The following is a 22,373-nucleotide window of genomic DNA, read 5'->3' as shown; positions in this document are numbered from 1 at the left end:
GCTTACTGCTGCTTACCTATGGGGTGGATCTTATCTCCTCTTTTAAGTGACAAAAAAATATAATTTTTTCCCCTTTAAACAGTGCTGAGCTGCTTGTCTTTTCCCTGTAACTACACATTTTTACACATGCAAAGACACCTTTGCACTTCCAGTGAGGAGCAAAACTCTTATCCCAGCAGCAGGCATGCCACCCTCCTTTGAAGGAAGCCCACAGCACCTCCTCTTAATAATTGTTAAGGAAAAAAAACAACCCTGCACAGAAACACTGTCAAATACTTTTCACTTCTTCCCTTTCCTAGACTCCTTTTCTTTCTAATCTACTTCTTGGGGAAGCACTTGCAAGTTAAGAAAAAAGTTATGTCTAATTATGCAACCAAGACACCAGCAGGCAACAAGAGCCTGCTAGATAAACAATAGCATTTCTGTTCAGAGTGTTAGTAATATACCATTGGAAAACTGGTTGTCAGTGGAGAGTGGAAGATGGGAGTGGGTGAAATGACAGCCAAACCATATTTTTGAATGGTTTCCCCAGCAATTAATACATTGTCAAGTTAAGACTGTCCCCCTGAAAGGCTGCACCAAGCTAGAGAATTAAAATTTGAATTGCTTCATTCACATTAACATTACAGAGCAGAATTCATCCAGGGAAAAGGAGAAAATAATGAAAGCAACTGTTTTTTCCCATCATCATCACTTCAGGCTTTTTTATAAAAATAATTGTCTAAAAAATAAGTCAGAAAAAATAGCAACAGCAAATTTGCATCCCAGAGAAAAGTTAACATTTCTACTTGGCTAATTCATCACTGAATAATGAAATGCTGACAACACTGACAGAGCATTTAAAAAGTTTAACTTGCAAATGCACCTGCTCAGATTTCCAATTGAGCTGAGGATACTGAACGCTTTTGGAAATCCTCGTGTCCCTTGTTTAGTGCTAATTTGGAGCTCAGCTCTTAGAAGTGCAAATCTGGTCATGGACCATCAGCAAAGTCCAACACTGATTTCTTTTCCAAGCTTATTTCTACAGAGTGAACAAAGGCAAGGAAAAAAAACTAAAAGGAATCAGGAATTTCCTTCCTATAAAAAATGCACCGTGTAACAAATTCATCACCTTGCCACTTACGTTTCCTCCTATCAAATGTCTCCTACATACAGCACAAAGGGAAAGGCACCTAAATACCAGAAAGGTTTAAATCAGTGCCGTGAGAGCAATATGAAAATCAGTGTGACAGTCCACTGCCTATATCAAAACAAGATATGAACAGCACAAAAGGATTTGAAATATGGCTCAAGTAGCATAATGCAGATAGGGAATTTTCTGTAAAATTCTACAGTCACCTGGCAAGTTCTGCCTGGAAGAACATAACTGCTATTAGTAAGCCAAAGTATACTTGGACAAAGCTTTCAAATACAAAATAATGATTAACTCTTAGGGGGCAAAATTACAAGTTGCTTTGAAGCAATTTTTACAGAAAGAGTAGGGGGAAAAAGAATTTACAAATAAGGTGTATGCTTTGCTGCTCTAGGAGGGAAGCAGCGAGAGCCTCCTCTGGGAAAAATCACACAATTAAGACAGAGGCACAGACAACCAGAGGGGTCAGACCCGTGAGAGGGTATGACAGTGGTCACAAAACAAGAAGTATATTCTTTATTTTCCTTTTGTGTTCTGTCCTTGGAGGCCAACCTAAAAATTGCTTTTTGTTATCTGAAGATGCAGATATTGACGTACCAAGACTGAGCAGACGAGGCAATAGCTCCCATCACCTCCGTGGCCTTGAGCCAAGCACCAGAGCTCTTGACAAGCCTGACCTCTCCTCCCCGTAAAGCTCAAATGACACTGCAAAGTTTGGCAAAATGTTTGTACATTTCCACGCAGCAAGACAGACTTCCAGACTTTTTTCTTCTCTGTTTATTGTAGGTTGGTGTTTAGGAGTCCTAAATGTCCCTCAGGCTGCTCAGATTGCATTCATGCATATTATTGTAACAGCAGCTTCTACATGTGCTGGTGACGTTTTTCAATCCTTCTGCTCCACCTTGGGGCTGCTTGGCTAAAGTCAACTATTTCCTCACAGTGCAGCAGGTCCAAAGGAACCTGTACTGCTTAGGAGGCACACAATTTCCCCCAGTGGCCTAAATCATTCTTAACCAGTGTTTTGCCTCTTTATTTACAGCTGTGCTTGACTAAACTCTTTGGCAATGAGCATAAAAACACCTGAATAATTGCAATGACATGCAGTGATTGCACACACACTAATATTTCACCATAGCATTATTTTGTCCCGCTAAGCAAAACGAAATTGTGGCAAGACACTATAAAAAAATCTCCAGAGCTCACATCTGCCTCTGGAACTACCACCTTATTCATCACTGAGCAGCCCCAGGCAGTGGTCAGCACAGGGCCACCTTTCTTTGCTATTAGGAGGTTTAGACACCTCTCTCTCCCCATAAACCTCTGATAGTTGCTGAGATGATTTTTTAAAATAGGTACAAACAGAGAAAACCTTCACTTGTGGAAAGTCTTTGAGAGATGATAGACAGGAGAAGTGGAATTCCTGTTCTGAATATTCCACAGCAATGATCAGAACAGCATGCAACCAGCCAAAAATAACTCACATAACTAGACAGCATGCACTTTTTTTAGCTTGTGGAAAAGAACAAATCTGAGGAAGCTCTCCTGCTCAACATGCTCTGAAGTAACCAGTTGTTTGCCACGGAATTGCTGTCAGTAAGATTCATGCCCAGCCCAGTTTGGTGCATTAGGGTTTCTGCTCTGTACTCAGCCTGACCGAAACACAGCAGGGTCTAACCCCAACATCCAGCATTTCTCTCTTGTGCCAGGGAATCCCTCATGCTTCTCTGGAAAAGCTTTCCAGCAGTGGCAGAAGAAAGGACTGGTGTGGTGGTTTGCTCAGGAGCCAGACCAGCCCTTCCTCTGGCACAAGAGCTTCAGCCACAAGGTACTGAACTGGCAGCTATGAACAAAGATAGCAACACTTGGTCCCGAATCATAGGACACAACCCAGATGTGTCTGGGAACCAGACTTTGCTGTAAGAAATGTTTTTAACCAACTGCTGTAATAGTATTCTGCAGTTAATTTGATTTCTTTTAATATTAATTTACTGTACACATATTTTTATGCTTTTCTGGGTAAGACTTCTCTAAAGCAGAAAATTAAATTATTAGACCAATATATTGGCATGAGCATAGTTGCAGTCCATGTGCAAGTGGTTATAATTAAGCCTGTAACCACAATTATGGTTATAATAACTGTATTTCATGAAAACCAGTAGCAGATTACTATTGCTAAGGCCTTTTGCAGTGATTCAAATGATGCATTTTTTAGCTTAGCAGGTATTTTATATTTGGTATAAAGCTTTTCTAACTCTGTATTCCTAAGAAACATGCAATATTTTTATTAACATTAATGTTTACTACAAACATTATCATTTTACAATTACCACTGTTGCCTGAAAGTTTACCTTCTCTATCTGGTTGCACTGGTTGACCAAAAGATATAACTTCACTGTATGAACATTATATTTTTTACATCCTTAGAGCACTGTGACTGCAATGCCATTGCTATTGATTTAAAACACTGCTACTGCAGTCGTGAGCAGAATTCAACCCAGCCTGCGTCCCATTGTGAATGATGCCATAAAAGCACATAAAAAATGACATTCCCTTCTTCAATCTCTTTTTATGATTAAAAATGAGCTTTAGTTTGGACCACTGGATTTTGAAAACCACCCTGGACTGACAGAATCATTTTGAATAAGGACTTGTCAATAGCTTCATTTCTTTCCAACCAGGTGTGCTAGAACTTACACCATCTTGAGACAAACATTATGTCATCACTTGAAAAAAATAAATGGTCTTTCAGACATTCAGCACCTAAACCACCATGTATTACTTGAAAACACAAAATCATCCCCCAAAGTTCCACTGGTTTCTTCCAATTCAGATTAAAAAGCACTTATGTAATAAGAGAAGATAAGAAAATCATAGAAAGAATTGTTCTACCATCTTCTGGAATGGCTGTCAGACAGAGTTTAGCACAATGAATGATTCACAGGACAGTGAAGTCAAAGTGCCCATAAACTTTTACAAGAGTGGAATTAGACCAGAACTTGGTGTTACAGAAAATGTCACCCTGTCCACTTAATATTCTCTTGGGAGCAACACTATAATAAAAGAAGAAGAGAATTTAGCATGCATGGCAAGGTATGTACAGCAAGTCTATTACTTCCAAGGATCTCCTATCATATTACAAAGATATTTCAGTATCATTACCCTTGGTAATGGGGAGATGTCTGGCAGTCCCAGGAAAGGCTGGAGACTTGCTGAAGGTCACACAGAAGTCAGCAGCAAGGTGGGAGCAGAGCATGTACCAAGCCCCCAGGTCAGCTGCCAGAAGGTGCTGATCCTCCTATTATTATGGCACAATTGCTGTAAATGGGATTATCACCATTACCACGTTAGAGAGATAAATGAACCCTTGAAAGAATTAGAGCTGCTGAAATGGCCATACATCATACAGCAACAGGCTTCTTCTCATCCCTTTTACAGAGGTAGAATCTGATTGTTACGGAGAGAAGTGTATTTAATTCCACACCGGGAAGTGGGAGGGCAAAGTTGAGTGCTTTTACATACAAATATGAAGAAAACTTATCAGCTAGCACTTCCAAAGCTGTTGTTGCATATGCAAAAGCCATGATGATATTTTCAATTCTGTGTTACTCATCTCTCCCACCTTAATTCTAGGTTGTTAGAAACTCCATGCAGGGGGAGGAGAGAGAAAGCTGTGAACACATACATTTTGCAAAATATCATCCCCAGGAAGGCTTTTCAAAATTTGTCTGATAATGAAATATGTCTTGCAAGATCACCATCAATCACTGAAAGTACCTCATCTGGAAATCCAAGTGAATAGAGCCATGCTGCAAAAACTTCCCACCAACGATGTCCACAACAAACCAGACCACAAAGATTTGTGAGGATGCAAAACAAGTCACAGTATGTTTCTTGAATTCCTTCCATCCATCTTTTGATGACATCTAACTCCAAACAGGTGTTGCACCACAAGTCTATCCTTGGCCTGAAAACTGAGTGCAATGCAGCAAGGAAATGTGCTGCACCAGCAGGCTTTTGTTCCTTTTCTTGTACAATCCCTGAAAAAAACCAGCAAACAGCTCCTCCCAGCACTCTGCTAGGAACAACACAGCACTTGCACACTCTCCAAGATGAGACTGTACAACTTGGGTCCAATACAGCTGCTAAAAGTCAATGGGCAGCTTTATATTGACCAAACTGCATAATTAGATCTGCAGTACACAATCTATTCTTATCAGTTACCATCCCTTGAAACAGAACAGCACGTCTAGAGCTGTGATGGCAGGAGGCTCAGAACCCCTGGAGCATGCCCTAGACAACCAGGGGGAGCAATGTGTGAGCACACTCACAGTTAAGGACTGAATGGAAATGTGCCTCCAAAGCAAAATTCCAAAGGGAAAAAAGAGGAAAGAGATTGTAAGAGCATTTGCTGAAGTGCTCATTGTCCAGATGACTCTGCTATACTGAACCCCATTTCCTCAGAAACTTCAAGAAACATCATAACAGGGCACCATACAGGCATCAGGACTGGTGGGGTTGCATATTTTGCCATGTCAGGTATGAGGCCTTTGTGTTGGCTAAGTCTGTATTATACGCTTCTGGTCATACATCATTAACTCAAATAACTTTTGAATTGGAGTCGACTTCTAGGGGTAAATGAACCAAAACCTTCTCTTTTATTGCTTGTTAGAGCTCTTAGCAGATGAGAACTAAGAATTTTCTTTGCTGACAAGGTAGTACATCATTTCAACATGAAGTGTAACACTGAATAACCACCATTACTGTTGCCAGTAATCTCTATTTACAGTAATCTCTATTTCCCTATAATTTTATTTATTGATTTAATTTTACTACAGTGTTGAATGTTCCATTTTGTTTTTCAAATTCATTTTTCTAGAGTAAGCATATTTTCTTAATTCCTTATTCAAAATAAGGGTATTTTTTAGTACTTCCAATCAATGTGAACAATCCAATGAAATGTGAACATTCCTCTGTAAAATTGAGACAAATAATAAAGTCACTAAACCATATGCCTTTGTCAGACAGATACGAATGGTCCAAAATTACTCTACTGAACTCACTGGAGAATGCCTGCTTCTCTAAATTAGTAAAACTCAAGACATACTGCAATTATATTCTTCAGAAAGTTAAACCTGTGGCTACTGAGAACATCTGATCAATAACAAAGATCCAGCCAAAGCTGTGTTTGGTAGCACATTTATATTTAGTTATATTTACTGGTCCTTCATCAGTTTCACTTCCTTCTTCATGAGGTCTAAGAAAAGACTTGAGAAGCATGAATCAGCCCTTCTGGATTTCAAGAATAAATTCTGTAAATGATGTGACGTGCCAGTACACTGTCATTCAGGCAGTCTGATGCAACAGTAATTAAAACATTGTGAACCCAGGGCTCTGCACTTCCAGTCCTGGCTGCACTGAAGGAACAACAGCGCGGTTACCGAGTTCAGCGCGGAGCACAGTGCACGAGGGACATGGGTTTGTGTGGAGCTACAGAAGCAAATGCATCCATTCATGGGTCATGAACTGTTTCTGCAATCACCTACACGCCGAGGCAGATACGAAAATTAAACTTTCATAAACCCTTGGGACACTGGATTTTAAATTCAAGGAACTAGTCCTGAACTGCCACATGTGAAGAGCAAACCAGAAACACCTGTTCAGAAGCTCATAAGGATTAAAACCCATTGCTATCAGTAAATGTACATGTAAAACCACTCTTTGGTTTCTTGTCCATGAGCATTTCTGTATGAAAAGACTTGAAGCTCTTCACTCCCATGCAGGCAGGTAATTAGTAAACTGAGGAAATGGGTCCCAAAGGGAATCTGGTGTGCAAATGACCATCAAAAACAACAGACTGTCCTGTCTCCTCCCACAGAAATACTTATAAAGTATAAAACACACAATGCATGTTCATCGCAGCAACCAAGTGAGAGTTTAAAGAGATGGCCAGACAAGGGAAAGCTTGTCAGGCAGGGCTATGAAACACAAATAAATTAGAGGAAGAAAGAAAATTAAATTACAATAGGCTTTGCCAGGGAGACAGGGGAAGGCTATAGAACCCAGAAAATTATGCAGAGAGATTCATTACAGTCTTTATTAGAGTCAAATTAAAAGGGGAAAAATAAACCCCATGGTTCTGGTAGAATCTTGCCCGGTGGAGTTTAAACACCTCTCCAGTCCCTCCTGACAAACAAAGCAATACATTTCCTCGCAGGAGAGCTGACCAACTTGAAGTCTTGGTCTGCTGGAGACACATTTAAGTCTGATTCAGGTTGAACTTTCTGTTCTGGGTGGGCAGACACCAAGACTAATTCCTACTAAAGACTAAATCACCCAGAGGACCAACTGCACCCCCTTCACCGGGGACCTCTGTGGGAACTGCGGGCCAGGAGCAACCTGTTCCTTCACAAACTGTTCGTTTTGTTTCCTTCCATATTTTACTGTTTTTCAGATTTGCCTCCAAACATATCAAGTGTAGGATCTGCCTTTTGTTCAAGAAGAAAATACCTAATGCAGAACCTGTGTCACAGATCGTTTCTATTTGCAAAGCACAAAACAGTATTAATCACCCAGTCCCGCTCCAAGTCACTCTCACCAGAATGGGCAGCACAAGGAATTTGGGGAAGAGGATGCTGGGAAAACAATTTCTCCTGGTCCTCATGCATGCCTCCATGTTCAATCTCACTGTTCAGCTCTGATAGACTTTGTCAGGGTCTTCCTAACTGTGCAATTCCTCCATTCTGGAGATGGAGCACCGATCCTGCAAAGATGCCTCCAGGTATTCCCATGTGTGTAGACTCTGCTCACACTCCCCTGTGCTGATGGTGATGCAGACTGCCCCATCTCTGGGCTTTGCTGAAGTTCACCAAGAGGTAATGACTTCAGCACTAAATATCAAACTACACTGGAATAGGTTTAGAGACAAAATCATAAGCTTAACTGCAGGAAGGCCGGTGGAGCACTGACCTGACCACAGAACTCCTACCACTGGAAATCAGTGTAAAGGAGGCCTGGTCAGCAGCTACAGTGTTAACCTGCTAGCAAGTCCTCCATTTCTCCTAATAAACACAAGATCCTGTCATAATTTTCTTTTCACATGTTGGCATTTCAAATGTGTTGCTTACAAAGGTCATCTATATTTGGGGAAAAACATTTTAATTGATTTTATTATTGCAGAAAAATAGAATAAGCACTTGCACCTTTGTTTGCAGATTAAAAAAAAAAAAAATTAATGGTTGCATACCGCTGAATTAAGCACTTAAAGTTCAGTCTCTACAAAATGCTGACAGTGTAAGCTTAGATCAATACCAAAACAATTTACACTTTAGGAGCACTGACTCTGGCTATTAACTGGTAATTATGCCAAGTTTGCTGTTAAATTGCTTTAACTGTTTCCAAGGTGTAACTGAATTATGGAAAAGCTTGTTAACACTGTCAGAGTGGGAACCCCCAGCACAGTCCCAAGCATATAACACCTTCCACAGTCCCAGCTTTGGCTGGTCACTCCATTTAATCCTCTGCTCCCCTGACCTACTGCTCTCCTGCAAACCTCTTACATTTCAGATTCTGGGTCTTCTACACGCTGCAAGTTATTCAGCGGGGTGAAGAAGCTTCTCCTGGGTAAGAAACTGCAGCCAGCACGAGCCCCTGCTTAGCCACATACTGGACCTGAAACAGTACAGGACCTGCTAACGCTTTTCCAATATTTGCACAAGTTGTAGGGAATGGCAACTAAACCTTGGACTTTATCTCCAGACTAGAATCACTGTCCTTCCCAGAAAACAAAGTCTAGAGCTTGGCTTTAGCACACTGCAGGAAAAAATGTTTTCCTCAGCTAGTAAATGAAGTTCCCAAATAATAATGTGAAGATGCAAACATTGCAAGTTTACTCATAAGCAAAAGCAAGGTTTGAAGCCCCTTCACATCAAATTCCCTTTGTATCCTGCATTTATCCTGCAACAGCTGCTGAAATTAATCTCCTCTGTCATGGAAGGACCAGTTTCTCCTTCACATATTACCCATGTGATGATGAAAAATACAAAAAGGAGTTGTGCCAAAGACAGATAAAGCAGAGCAATGTATGAGGAAGTCTGCTGTTAATCGAGTTGGACCAGCAAGACTGGGAAAAGGAGAACTAATTGCCTACGCCAGGAACATGCTCTCTGTCCCCTGTGCCTGGCTTTAACAAAAATACAGTGTCACACTAATCTTGAAAGTAACTGAGGAGTTTGTTTTAATAATGTATAAATCAATGTGTACCAAGACTCACCTGAGTGTACCACAGCATGTTCACACTATCATCTCCTCTAATTAATGACTCCTGCTGTGGGCTTCACCTCCCTCTGCTTTCCACAATACTCCAACCTAAAAAGCAGCCAACACTATCAATAGAGCATACACACTCAAAAGTCGAAAAACATACTTGCTGATTATCTCTATAGCTACATATTTGGTTTTCTTGTATGAAAAACTGATGAGAAAAAGCAACAACACTACTTTATAGACAGCAGGTCCCTCACCCACATCTCCCTCAGCTGACGAGTTACCATTATCCACCACTGCACATGGGGTTTTGACAGCTTATTAAGACCAGCTTTAAACAGAGAGAGGTAGTATAAGACAAATTGATTGGGCGAATATGGCTGAATTAGGCCCTACAGAATTTCATCTGCAGAGTTATTTTTAAGCTATATAAAAAGCCTTGGTCATTTGCTTGCTGAAAAGGGAAAAGAGCTTCAGCCTGTTTGCTGTATTTAATCAGCCTGGTTTGTTGCCAAACAAATTACTTGAAGATGGTGTCAAAAAAAAAGACATCACAAGGTGAGCTCTCACAACACAGCACAGCTAATAACATGATAATTTTTTAGAGTGGAATGGTTCTTTAGCAATGGGAAACATGATTTTTGAGGATAAACACATTACCCAGCTGGGTACCTCAACTTAGGCAACTTTCCCTATAGCATTAACAGCAGGAGGGAGCCACAGACTATGCAACAACAACTGAAGTATTTCTTTGCCAGCCTCTTGCACGCCCTGTCTGCACCAAGCACCAGCAAACAGAGCATTTAGCAGTTTCCTCAGCTGGACAGCATGAGAACAGTAGAGACTGACAGCACTGAAAATTGTAATTCCTCCTTTTGGCTTCTCTTTCTCCATCTCTTCCTTTCCTATGTGACCTTGATCTGCTGAAGGCCTGAGCCCTCCTGACCCCACCAAGTACTCAGTGCCTTGAAAAGAGGGACCTTTTGCCCATCAAACTCAGAATCTCAAGACACAAACATCAGAAATAATTACAAGTAAAAACTTGCTGGCTTGTCTCAAAGTGAAACCATCAATTCTGATTAAATACCTTCTTTTGCCACAAATTTCTTCCTCTCCTGGTAGAAAATATGGCATCTCCTGGCTCTTGTAAATATTTGACTGACAATACAGAAGCCAGAGAAATAAGGAACTTCTCTCACTCAGGACTTTTAAAGTCATTTAGTCTGAGGAAAATTTTAGAATACTGTTATAACCTGATAATTGCAACACACACTTTCCAAGCAGAAATGTCTCACACATTCAAAAAAAAAAAAAAAAGAAAAGCAAATACACTGTCAAAAACATCAATTTCTTAAGCTGATGGTTTTTTTCAGAAACGTGACCAGGAAGTCCAAAACCAAGATTGCCAAGTCGATAAGAATCCCAAATCCTATCTACTAAATACTATAAATTGGACACTTACTTGGGCTTCAAAGATAAAAAAGGAGGGTTTAGACAAGACAGATTAGCTTTGCACACTAGAATTCTTCCTTTACATAGAATAAATTATTTGATGAAAGATTAGGCTGTTTACGAAGTAGGAAGCACTTGCCTTCAGCATTTCCTCACCTGCTGAGCGCTGGGACGGCGGCGCAGGGCAGACGCGCGCTCCGAGGCTGCCATCCACCTGCACACCCAGCCACCCCGCGAGCTGGGCTTTTGCTCATTCCCAGATTGCTCTGCTGGGGCTGCAAGGTCCCCACTCTGACCTTACCGTGGCTGCAGCTCTGCTGGCACCAGGGGTGACACAGGGAATGTGATTCAGCAGGACTTCAGTCTTCTCTTTTTTGTTACCAAATGCAGACAGGCACCACACACACAGCTGGCATTTTCCAGCAGCAAACCACTTCTTGCCCCACTCTCACACAGCACTGCTCTCTTTGGAAATTAGGATTTCCCCTTGATGCTTCTTTTAATCCATGCAGTACTTGACTACTGAAAATCAGCAATACTTTAAAAATATCTGCTAGGGACAGGGGGAAGGGTTAATACACAGAACTACCATCTCTCACCACTTTACCTCAGCTTCCCAAAGGCTGGGCAATCTCTGCGATGTCTCAAACCCAGGAACCATGTGACTGAATCCCGTTTTTTAAAAAAAACAAACAAACAAATTTCAAATTATAGCAAGACACTTGCAAACAGAGCTTAGCCTCAAATACTACTGGAAAATAACAAGTGCTTTTCAGGACTGGGGAGGGCCTTCATTGCTGACCTTTTATTTTTGGAACTGGCAGCGATGAAATCACTTTTTAGCGGCTCCAAACATCACTACAAAGAGCAGACAATAGGTGCATTTTGCTTGTTTTGCTCAAAAAACTTTTCTCCTGGCTGGAGAAAGTGTATTTGCCTAGGTCAGTGCTGTTCTCCTGCTTTTTATTATGCTTTTTCCTACTCTTTCTTCACATTATTTTCCATCCACCTTACCAGAACTAGACAGAGGCAGTCCCATGTCTGCATATAATTGCCACGTACCTCTGCACATCAAGGAAAAATCATCCCTAGGCAGAGATGCTCCATAAGGGCCTAGCATGATTAAGTCTCTATGATGGACAGATATTTTTAGGCGACATTTAGGACCTTGCCTGCATGCTGCAGATTTACAAAATCAGCAAGGCAAGCTCAGGAGGAGGAAGATTGTGCCTGGATCCCCCAGAGGGAAAAATCTTGTGGAGACAGAATAATTCATTCGCACCTCTTTCTCACTCCCTACCATTGACAACTTGCCAAAGTCACAAATCCCAGGGAGCTGCTGCCAAGTTGCTCTTTCTTGGGAACAATTTGCATGGTGGCTGAGGGATAAGCAGCCCTCCTTCCCTGGTGCCAGCCCACCCAGCTGCTTGGAGAAGAGCGCAGTATGTGAGGAGCCTGAGCAGGGTGCCACAGCAGAGCCGTGGCTGTAGGACAGCCTGTCTCCCTGGGCTTTCTCCAAGGAGCTCCTGGCTCTGTCCCACCTGCCTCTGCACAACGAGGTTGTCTCCTGTCAGCTGTGGCACTGGCACAGAGACTGGCCTGCTTCCAGTGCAGAGTGCCCTGCTGTCCCTCTGCTCCAGGCTCCCTCTGCCTCTCTCCTCCCAAAGACCAGGAAGGCTGGAGCACGACACACAACACCAGCCTGAAGTTCCTGTACAGGCTGTGCTCCAGCTCACTAGAACATGCAAGAGCCACAGGCACCAAACTGCTCCTGCCCACGCAAGCAACACGCCTTACCTGCTCCAGCTCCCAGCTGTTCTTCCCAAAATCGCTTTCATTCAAGTGAGCCACTTACAGTACCAAATGCCTCAGAAACACAGTGGGGTCCATCTGCAACACCTCTTCTGTAGGGAAGCGTGACTCCAAAGGTGTCTGGAAAGAAGAGACACAAGGAATGGTAAGAGCTTGTGTGCTTGAGCTGCTCTGGAGACCACCTCTCCCTCCTGGAGAGGAGCCAGCATGGGCAGCAGGAACAAAAGATTGTGCAGAGGGCTGGCAGTGGTTAGTTTGGCTGAATTTAGGGGGCCTCTCAGATGGCACATAATAAATGAACTTCATGAGTGATGTAATGCTCCCAAAATATTCCAAATTACCCTCAAAGGCAAGGGTGGCTGTGCTGAGCTGATCATCTTCATCTATGTACATTAACTGCATAACTTAAAAAGTCAAACCTGTGATCAACTCAGTTCAAAGGTCAGGTACGTCAGCTCTTGCACAGAATGTGTCAAGTACCCAAAGCCTACTCCAAATGAGTAGGTTCATTATTCATGAAATACACTTAGAAAACCTTCTTAAAATTAAAAAAAAAAAAAAAAAAAAAGTCCTGTGCCTATTTCTCTGCTGCTTTTCCTATGTGCTAATAGATAAGGATTGACTTTGTGAAATTGCTACAGCAAGCTGAGAATGATGCATGAAGTCAGAAATTCTGCCCAATGCACAGAGAATATGGCTATGTTACATTAGTTGCTGTGCATTGCACAGATACACAATATTCATCTCAGTCAGAGCAGCAGCCAGTAAAGCCTTCAAAGCCCAAACAGTTGAGCACACCTGATGCAAAAGTCCAGCAAAGCTGATGGCTCACTCCTCATGGAGCCCTGCTGTCTCCTGACAGCAAAAGGAGGAGGTGGACAAATGTGTGCAAATAAACAGGAGGGGAGGGAAAGCAGAGGGTCCCAGGGGGCAACAGGGGGGGAATCAAAAAACAGCATCAAGAGTATAAGCAGCTCTGTAAGAATCAAGTCTCAATCACGAGCACAGTACATATGTGGAGAACCAGTGGAATGGAGATCTGAGCAGAGCACTGCAAAGGCAGGAAGGGTGTGTATGTGGCAGGGCCATCAGGCCACACCACCCCAAAGGGCATGCAGGAACATTTGTAGTGACTTTAAACCATACCTAACTCTGGGATTTCCCTCTTAAGCCACTAAGCTGCTGCTTGTTGCTCTCAGATGCTCCCCATACGTTTGGCAGTATACAAGAGAGAACACTAAAGGCACGAGGAGGAAAACAGCTGCGTCCTGTGCTTCATTAAACAGTTAATCCACTTTCCCAGTGCTCCTAGCTGTGTAGGCATCTGAAAAAAAACCCACAACCACCTTGGTGGGAACAACCTCCTCTTCCAAACATGCGCTGCTGCCGGGTGCGTCCTTCGCTGCTCTCCACGTTTCTCTTTTCTGCCACAAGAGCACAGACCACTGAGCTACCAAGCCAGCAGCTCTCCCCTTTTCCCACCAGCTCCATTTGCTCAGGAACAGCACCTGAGGCACCCCTGGCTGGCTCCTCCACCTGACCTACATCTCTTATTTAAGGAGTTACTCAGCCTTTTGTGAAAACAGTTGGATTTCTACCGGAGAGGGGATTTTGTCTCCATCTGTACTGGGATTTTTAAAGTACATCTGCACAAGAGCTCAAAGACATCATTACCTCTTTTTAAGAAGGATGCAGCTGCCCCTCTCTTTGGCCCATTGGTCCCCTGTAGCATCCCAGGTCTTCTTTGATCACTCCTTGCCCCATACCCTGCTGGGGCTCTCAGTCTCCAAAGACCAGACCAGTTTATTTTGCATTAAGAGCATATTCTGTGAATGCACAGATCTGCTGCATGCAAAAAACAGCTTTGCATGGGAATGGAGGTGTGAAAGAACAGCACTGAATAATAACAGCCGAGAACAAAGTCCATGCTGACCTACAGCTGACCTTCCTGCTCTCAGTCACAGAAATGAGAAGTCCCTTTGCAAATCCATGCTGAAATACTTCCTTTTCCAGGACCCAAAGAAAACATCAAATGTAGAAAAAGCAAAATCACATCCTTCCTTTCTTGTTCCTGCGTATTCAGGACATACCCCATGTGTCTTTGGGACAGAGTGTGTAAACGAGTCTTCACGTGCCCCTGGGAGCTCGCTGACCACGTCAGTGGTCCTGTGCTCAGTGCCACAGGCTACCTGACCTGCATTTCAAAGAAACACAACAGCTTTGTTATTCCAGAAACTCAGCTCATCATAGAGCACTGCACTCACAGGAATCTGTGAGCAGCTCAGCTCCCAGGGCAGATGGAAAGTCAGTGGTGCTGTAACAAGTGATACGCTGCTTGCTGGTGATGCTAAAATTCTTGTGGAAAACTGAATAGCAAGACATGCTCAGAAGAAAAAGATCAAAACAACCCAACCTGATGAAAATTCTGGGTCTCTGCTCTAAATAATGCTAAAAAGAATTAAAAGCTAACATTATGGTTGTTGGGTTTTTTATTGTCATTTTGCTAACAAATTACACTGGGAATTCTCCCCTCCAAAAACCATCTACACCCACCCTTCATCTCTGATAAGGATTCCCAGTCCTACAGCTTTTCTCATAAACATCTGTAAGAGGTTTGCAGAAGCATTAGTGTGCAATATGGACCCTTTGGGAGCAGCTTTCCTTCCAGCAGCTCCTTCCCTCTCTCTCCACCTGCACTCGCTGCTGTCTCAGGATGGCCTCTGCTCCAAATTCCTGGCCCTGCTGAGCACCCTCAGACACCACAGACAGCTCCATCTCCTGCCCAGCCTCTCCCCATGGCTAAAGATGGAGTGACTGCTTAACACTGCCAAAAACCACTCAAGCTGACAATGTAAACTTCATATCAGTGCTCCTCTAAAGGCATTTAAATATACATTTATTTATCTTTGTAAGGAAAGGAACGTGTCCAAACTTTTCTACACACTCTGTGCACCATCCCCTTTCCCCTGTAGCCCCACCAGGTGCAATTAAGACACTGACTAAAAATTAATCCCACTTTGTTTGGCTTTCAGGGAACAATTGGGGGATTTTTAAAACATACAAAGGTATCCTTTAATATTTACAGGATAAAAGGAATGTAAGGTAAAATCCATTTTCTTTCCATTCCTGCACAGTCTCATGGTCTTTATGAGTTTTCTATAGAAGTTGTCACAAACTCCTCTGGAGGAAGAGCACAGCTAAAGGAGTTCCTTGGTTGAAGATTTAGCATTAATTTTGCAGGCATGTTCACCGTAGGATTTGAAGACAGACTTAAAAATCTCTGGTCCAAAAGCAAAATTGAAGCTAGGCATTTAAAGTATGAATGTTAGTATTAGGCAATTACTTTTCCTTCAGTTTTCAAAATGTTGCATAAATTGTTAATAACCCCACACTGAGGAAATAATTTCATCATATATGATTAGCTATTTTCTGAAGAAAATAGCAGAGTGAAAAGTACAAATTGACAGAATTCTACTATTTTTCCTCTTTTAGAGTTTCAGATCGACATATTCATCTCATCTTCTTCCCTCTCTAATTACCATGCAATGGCATGTCTTGAAGAAGAGAAATGGTACGTGCATTTCTGTGACAAGTGAAGCAATCCTCTGACATGTAACTACAAAATACATGGGAATCCATAAAGGACAAAAAAATACCCAATACAAAATTTAGATAGCACCAGTTCTTCATGCTGACAGAGCCTAAAATTAAAAACTGAATGTCTAGAATAACTGCACAGAACCTACACATAGAAATGAAAGGCTGAATAGAGCACAGCCTCATCTCATTTTATATAATGGTTACTGCCATCCAGCCACCAGCACCTGTGATAGCCAGAGCCACAAGTTCTCAGACAAAAGTTACTCATTTTGGAATTCTCATTTTCCTTAAAGGGCTCAGAGGAAGAAGAGTAATTCAACAGTTTACAGCAAACTGGCCACGTGGTGAACAAAAGCATGCAAACACCATCTTAATTAACACCACACAGTTACCTCTGCTCATCTAACCTCCCAGAGCCTGATACCAGCCTTGACAGGTTTTCATAACAATAAAATGCAATAAATGAATTTATGTCCTGAAGGACTCTAAGCCACAATGTCACAAAGCCATGAAAGATAAATGATGTCTTAACTAATTTTCTGATTTATAATTCCCCCAATTTTGCTCATTTTGTGATGAGGAGAACTCATTTTTCTATTTGGCAGATAGCTGTGTCAACCCTGCTAATAGCTACTATTACCATCACATGAGCGTATTTGTGAAAACAACTGTATTTTCATTCTGACACTGACCCCACAGCACTTCAGTTTTATTACAAGCACAAGATCTGTCAGTAACAAAAATTGATGCACTTATCCGCAGATTCTGCTTGTCTGCCACTAGCATTTTATTCATTTTTCTTTTGCAGAAGTTCATCTTTAAGCAAGGGCAGATTCATGGTTTAAATTACTGTCTTGACACATCATCTGTTGCTTTGTAAATTCGTACAAAGAACATAATTTCCACAGTCTTTAGGAGATAAAGGATTACTGTTAACCATCACTGCAGGCACTGTACTGATCTGAATTTAACTCAAACTGTGTAAACCTAAATGGGCTTAAAAGTGGCTACTCAAAAGATTTCCTCATCAAACATTCCGACTGAGAATAATCTGAATTGAGTAACCCCATTCAATGCATAAGATGCTTTTAGGTGTCAGGATTCAACAGATGATTTTCAGGGTGAGACTTTCTAAACATCAATTGTTCTGTTTGAAATTGAGGACTTTTTAGTATTTAATGGGAGTAGGTTTATGCCTGTGGTTAGGAAAATACTGAAATTCTGCCCACTCTGCCACTTGAAGTGCCTGTATTTAACCATATTATTCTGAACATGATTTTCATTCTAGATGTCATTGATTTGGTGCTCCTGATACATATAAATAAACACACATGTCCCTTCAAGAATTTTGTACCTGCTTGATGCCTCACAACTGGCTTCTCACATCCCCAAATACAATTATTTGTGGGCAATCTTGGTGATCATTCTTCTTGCCAAGAGGGTTGCTTCTTGAAGCAGCCAACAGAACTAAAGTCAAACAGACACTTCTGAACTTCTCTGGTGGAATCTCAGTTCAGTGACCAACTAGACCACCCAGATTCAGATTCTTCCTAATTTAGTACTAACACATCAACACCTAGAAATTCTGGCAACTATTGTAATCCCACCTTTTCATGTACTAAAAAAAGATAGGAAGGAAATGAGCTTTTTGTGCATTGTCATTTCCTTCACACAAGACTTAACCATCATACCCCACAGGATTTCCCGCAGCAAAGCTCCGTTGTTTTCTCTTGGCAAGAAAGAGCTACTGACTTTTCAAGACCACCAGCAGATTGTGTGGTATAGTTAGAAAGTCTTTGCAGCAGTTGGGTGAGGTTCTTAAGAGTATCAGCTGCTAGAACAGTCTGCATTGCAGGAGCAGGAGCAATCCTGGTTAATCTCCTCATGCAGGGAAACCAAACCTGTGCAAAGTCACCTTCCCCTCCCATCCCACCTTGTGCAACTGTGCTCAGAACCTTGGGCTGCATTATGCATGGGAGAAAATAAAACTTGTTTACTATTATGTAGTTTCTAAGGGAATGAGTTACTTGTGTTGTTCTTGTGGGGTTTTGATGCAACACAGCCATGGCGACTGTAGGGCAGCAACGTCCTCTGGGAGGATATTGGGTGTTCTACCTCAACTCAATCCATCCCATCTTCCCAGAGGTGTCAGAAGAGGAAAAAAAAAAAAAAAGAAAACCAAACTTGCAGTAAATCAGGTTAGTTGCTTTCTCGAGAGGCAATATGTGCCTTTAAAAGCCAGTAAGTTTTATCCCTCAGAGAGAAGGTTTAGTACATTTTTTCCATTTAAATGAGTATAACCAAACCAGCAAACACTACATTGTTCTGCTTAAACAATTTGCTGTTTTACAAGGTGCACTTTGTTTGGGCTGTATTTTTCATATGTGAACAACTTGCTTGCTTTTTCAAACTAATTTTAAAACCTTTCTGATATTCCACTTTGCTCAGAAGTTGCTGTGAGCTGCCTACCAACAGGAGAGAGACATCAAGAGAAAAGAATGAAACACAACAGCCAAAAGTCACCAGCATCCCTGTAGGACATTCTCTAAAGCCAAAGGAAGCAGCTAACCATTGGAAACCCTTCTTTTTCCACAAAGGTATATTAAATTCAACATATGCACATGCAGGCCACTGTGGTAAGCGAGTGATTAACTGCCTTGTGCTGGATTCTGAAGTTTGTACAAAGCATTTTGCCTTCCCAGTTGCTTTGCAATCTATCCTGTTTTACTCTGTCATAAACACCTGCTGTTCAGACAACTGCATTTAAGGTGGGCTTAAACATCATAACATTGGGCTAAAACAATATCAGTAAGTAATATCAGTCTTAAACTGGAGCCTGAGCTGGGCCCAGGGAAAATGCCATAGCATTGGGGGCACATCACTGAGGGGCCTGGGGGAGCTGCAGGTGAGGGTGTTCCCAGACTGGGTTTGGAGAAGCTACTCTGCAGTGCGGGGAGCCTCGGGAGACGGCAGCTGACGTCCCAGCAGGGGACAACAGAACAATGCCTGGAGAGATGTGTGTGTGTTTACCTCTAAAGGAAAGCCAGGAGGAAATTAGGGTGAAAAGCATGACCTGTCTGCATGGCAGGGAATTGCAGAAGTCCTTTTATCCTGCAGGACGTGGGATCTCTGGAGGCAATGTACAGTTTGGCTCCAGCTGCTCAGGGACATCTTTTCTGCATTAGTACTCCCACAGACCCACTCAGGGGCTGTGACAGACAGCTGGTGCCAAGTGCCCAATGCAACAACTTCTCCTCTGAACCAAAAAGCATTTTCTCACCTGCTAGGCTCCACAGGGTTTAGTTCTAACAGGTTTGACATCTCCAGTCCCTGTATCACCCTTAGTTTGGACTGAGCAGCACATCTGCTCTGTTCTTCTAAGAGATCTTTCGTTGCCTTGCACAGCAGAGATCAGGTTAAGCCTAGACTGACTTTTACTGCAACATCACCTTGCTGGATGACGAATCTTCTATCATGGACAGTATTAAAGACAGTATTAACATCCACGGCAGAAACGCGGGCTGGGCGACACCTCCGATGTGAAGTTGATTCATGCTCGTGCTAAGCCTGGGTCTGGTCCAGCTGACGCTGTCAGCTAAGTTACTGCACTGCCAGTTTAATGTTTTGCCATCTGCTAACTGAGAGCTCTGCTGCCTGCTGGGTCCCATAAAGACTTTTATTTATTACATTATACATGGCAACATCTGCCACAGGATTTAGCTCAGCTCAGCTCCCTAATTAAACAAACAAACACTACATCTCCCATACATGACTGGGTCTAACTATTATTTATAAAATCTGAGATAGGTATTTAAAAGATATACATTGTTCCAGATGAATAAATACCCCTCCCACCATTTGGGGACGGACTGTTAGAATAAGCTTAAGGTTCTCAAACACTCCATTTTACTACAACAAAGCAACCAGAAGTTACTGCATTTGTTGTTGTTTTGCTTTTATTCTTAAATTATTCAATTTTACACTAATTAGAAAAATCAGATTATTTCAAATTCTTGTTAGATCCTCTCCTGAGTACTGTCTGACTGTAAAAGCAGGGGAGAGTACAACAGACTCCCTCTGTGTTTGATTTCAGAGAAGAGAGAGACCCGACCTGAGTAACACTGCAGTGTTCAGCCCCCACGAAAGGCACCACGAACGCACTGCCCAAGTCCATCTCAAGCTTAATTGCCAAGGGAGGAGTCACTGAACAACTATCACTGGCTATGCACCTACACCCAGGCTCTCCCATCTGTTCCAGTCACCTGCAGTTAAATCAAACTGGGAGAAAACCTGGATGAAATCCAGGCCTAATGAATTCAGTAGGAATGTCAAGTTCTTCTTTTTTTTAAATCAGTCCTAAACAAAAGCTTGAATTTTATTTAAGCTTTAATCTTTCTTTGACCACTCTCTATTCTTTTAAAAAATCTCTTACTTTAAAGATTAATGGAAGGGTGTCTACAATTCCAAATATGCCAGCTCTCAAAATTTCCCAGGTTTAACTTTCAAAAATCAAAGGGACAGTATAGCAGAACTACAGCTGCATTTTCCAGTCTTCCACTCTTTCGTATGAGTTCTTGTTTACTACATTCAGTTGCAAAAAAACCCAAAAACCACACCCAACTACCTAAACCAAACAAAAAAACCAAACCACTACACAAACCTTCTGTAGGGGAAAAATAAAAAAAAAAGAAAACCCCTGCTTGACTCTAAATTCTTTAAAAATACATTTATCTTGGTTTAATTTTTAACCAAGTCCAGTTGCCCCAGTGCATCTGTCACACCAAAGCAGTTCTTTCATTGTCTAAAAATTTTGCCTCATTCCTCCTTTATTCAAGAAAGTCATCCCAGTCAAGAAAGAAAATAATTGTTTCATTTATGGAAGTAGCATTGATTTTTTTCAGTTAAAATCATTGCCCTTACAATATTTTCGCAAAATCACTGATACCCTGGAAATTTTTCATCCCTACACTTGGTGTTCAGGATGGTGGCCACCCTCCCACCCCTCTGCCAGGCCAGGATAGGGGTCCACAGGCTTCCCCAGCAGTGCAGCTCCCTCAGGGGGCTGACTCAAGGCCACAGCTGCTCTCTGACGTGCCAAAATAGGGACCTCGGCAGCCATGGCACTGCCACAGAAACGAACCAGTCCTACCTAACACAGGCTGCCAAATCACCAGCTGTTCAACGGCTCCAGTCACTGAGCTGTTCAGGAGTGACTCAACAGACTCCCCACCCACCTCAACCTTCCAGCATTACGGACACTCCTCACCTAAAAATATAAAGCTCTACTGCACAATTCCTTCGCCACAACACAAATAAGACAAGATCATAATAAACAACTTATCAGCTCCATGATCCATAGCACCTATGTATGTAACATTTATAAAAGTCTTTTTATTTCCAAGCCTGGAAAAACTGGCAGCTCTACATACTCAGATTAAATAAGATATGCTACAGAACATGTTTGGTAAAACCGCTTTTATTTAATTTTTGAGTGTAACATTTGGATATTTACAGGCTCAAGGAAATTATGAATCTTTTTTCTGTATCACTGGTACCTGCACAATGAATTATTTATTATTCATCATCACAAACAGATGACTCCCCCAACAATATGTGATCTTTATTATCTCTCTTCTCTAGTTCAAATATTGTCTGACATTGCTTTTCTGAAGACCCTGTGTTCCTCTGGCACAAGAAAAAAGATGATGATAAAGAGGCAGAAGCTTAATTACTTGCACATAAAAATATCTGCCAGGTGCTGTCAGCACCAACAAAGATCAGGCTCAAACATAGAAACTGGCCCTTGAGATAACATTTCCCAGGTGCCCAAGGAGCACTGGGGGATATAGGAAAATGGGGACACTGCATACCTTCCCAGGTAGCCTTTTTAATTTAAAATGGCACTTTCCTACTTACCCTGTCCCGTTCTGGCCTCAGCCCTGGTTTTAAGGGAATTCCAGGAGCTCATGGCATTAGGGTGCCAGTGAGACCCTCCTGCCCTGCTCCCCATGCCCTGAGTCCTGCACAGAAGCTGCCAAGGCAGAGCCCCCAGTTCACACCAGGAGCTTCCCCAGTAGCAAATGATGCTCTGGAAAGGGGGGAGAGGACAGAAGAG

The 22,373-nt window shown here is 42.1% G+C and overlaps 1 long non-coding RNA gene across 1 annotated transcript in view; it reads right to left on the bottom strand.

Moving 5' to 3' along the window:
• Window positions 1-22,373, bottom strand: part of LOC116452129 — a 146,564-nt gene that overhangs the window by 68,800 nt on the left and 55,391 nt on the right. Inside the window, exon 2 of the long non-coding RNA XR_004243410.1 lies at window positions 12,644-12,778. This is a non-coding gene — a long non-coding RNA (uncharacterized LOC116452129). The remainder of the gene's footprint in view (window positions 1-12,643; window positions 12,779-22,373) is intronic.

This window comes from Corvus moneduloides, chromosome 16 (genome assembly GCF_009650955.1).
Source record: "Corvus moneduloides isolate bCorMon1 chromosome 16, bCorMon1.pri, whole genome shotgun sequence".
In the NCBI taxonomy this organism is placed as follows: domain Eukaryota; kingdom Metazoa; phylum Chordata; class Aves; order Passeriformes; family Corvidae; genus Corvus; species Corvus moneduloides.
This window is presented reverse-complemented; position numbering and strand designations above follow the sequence as displayed.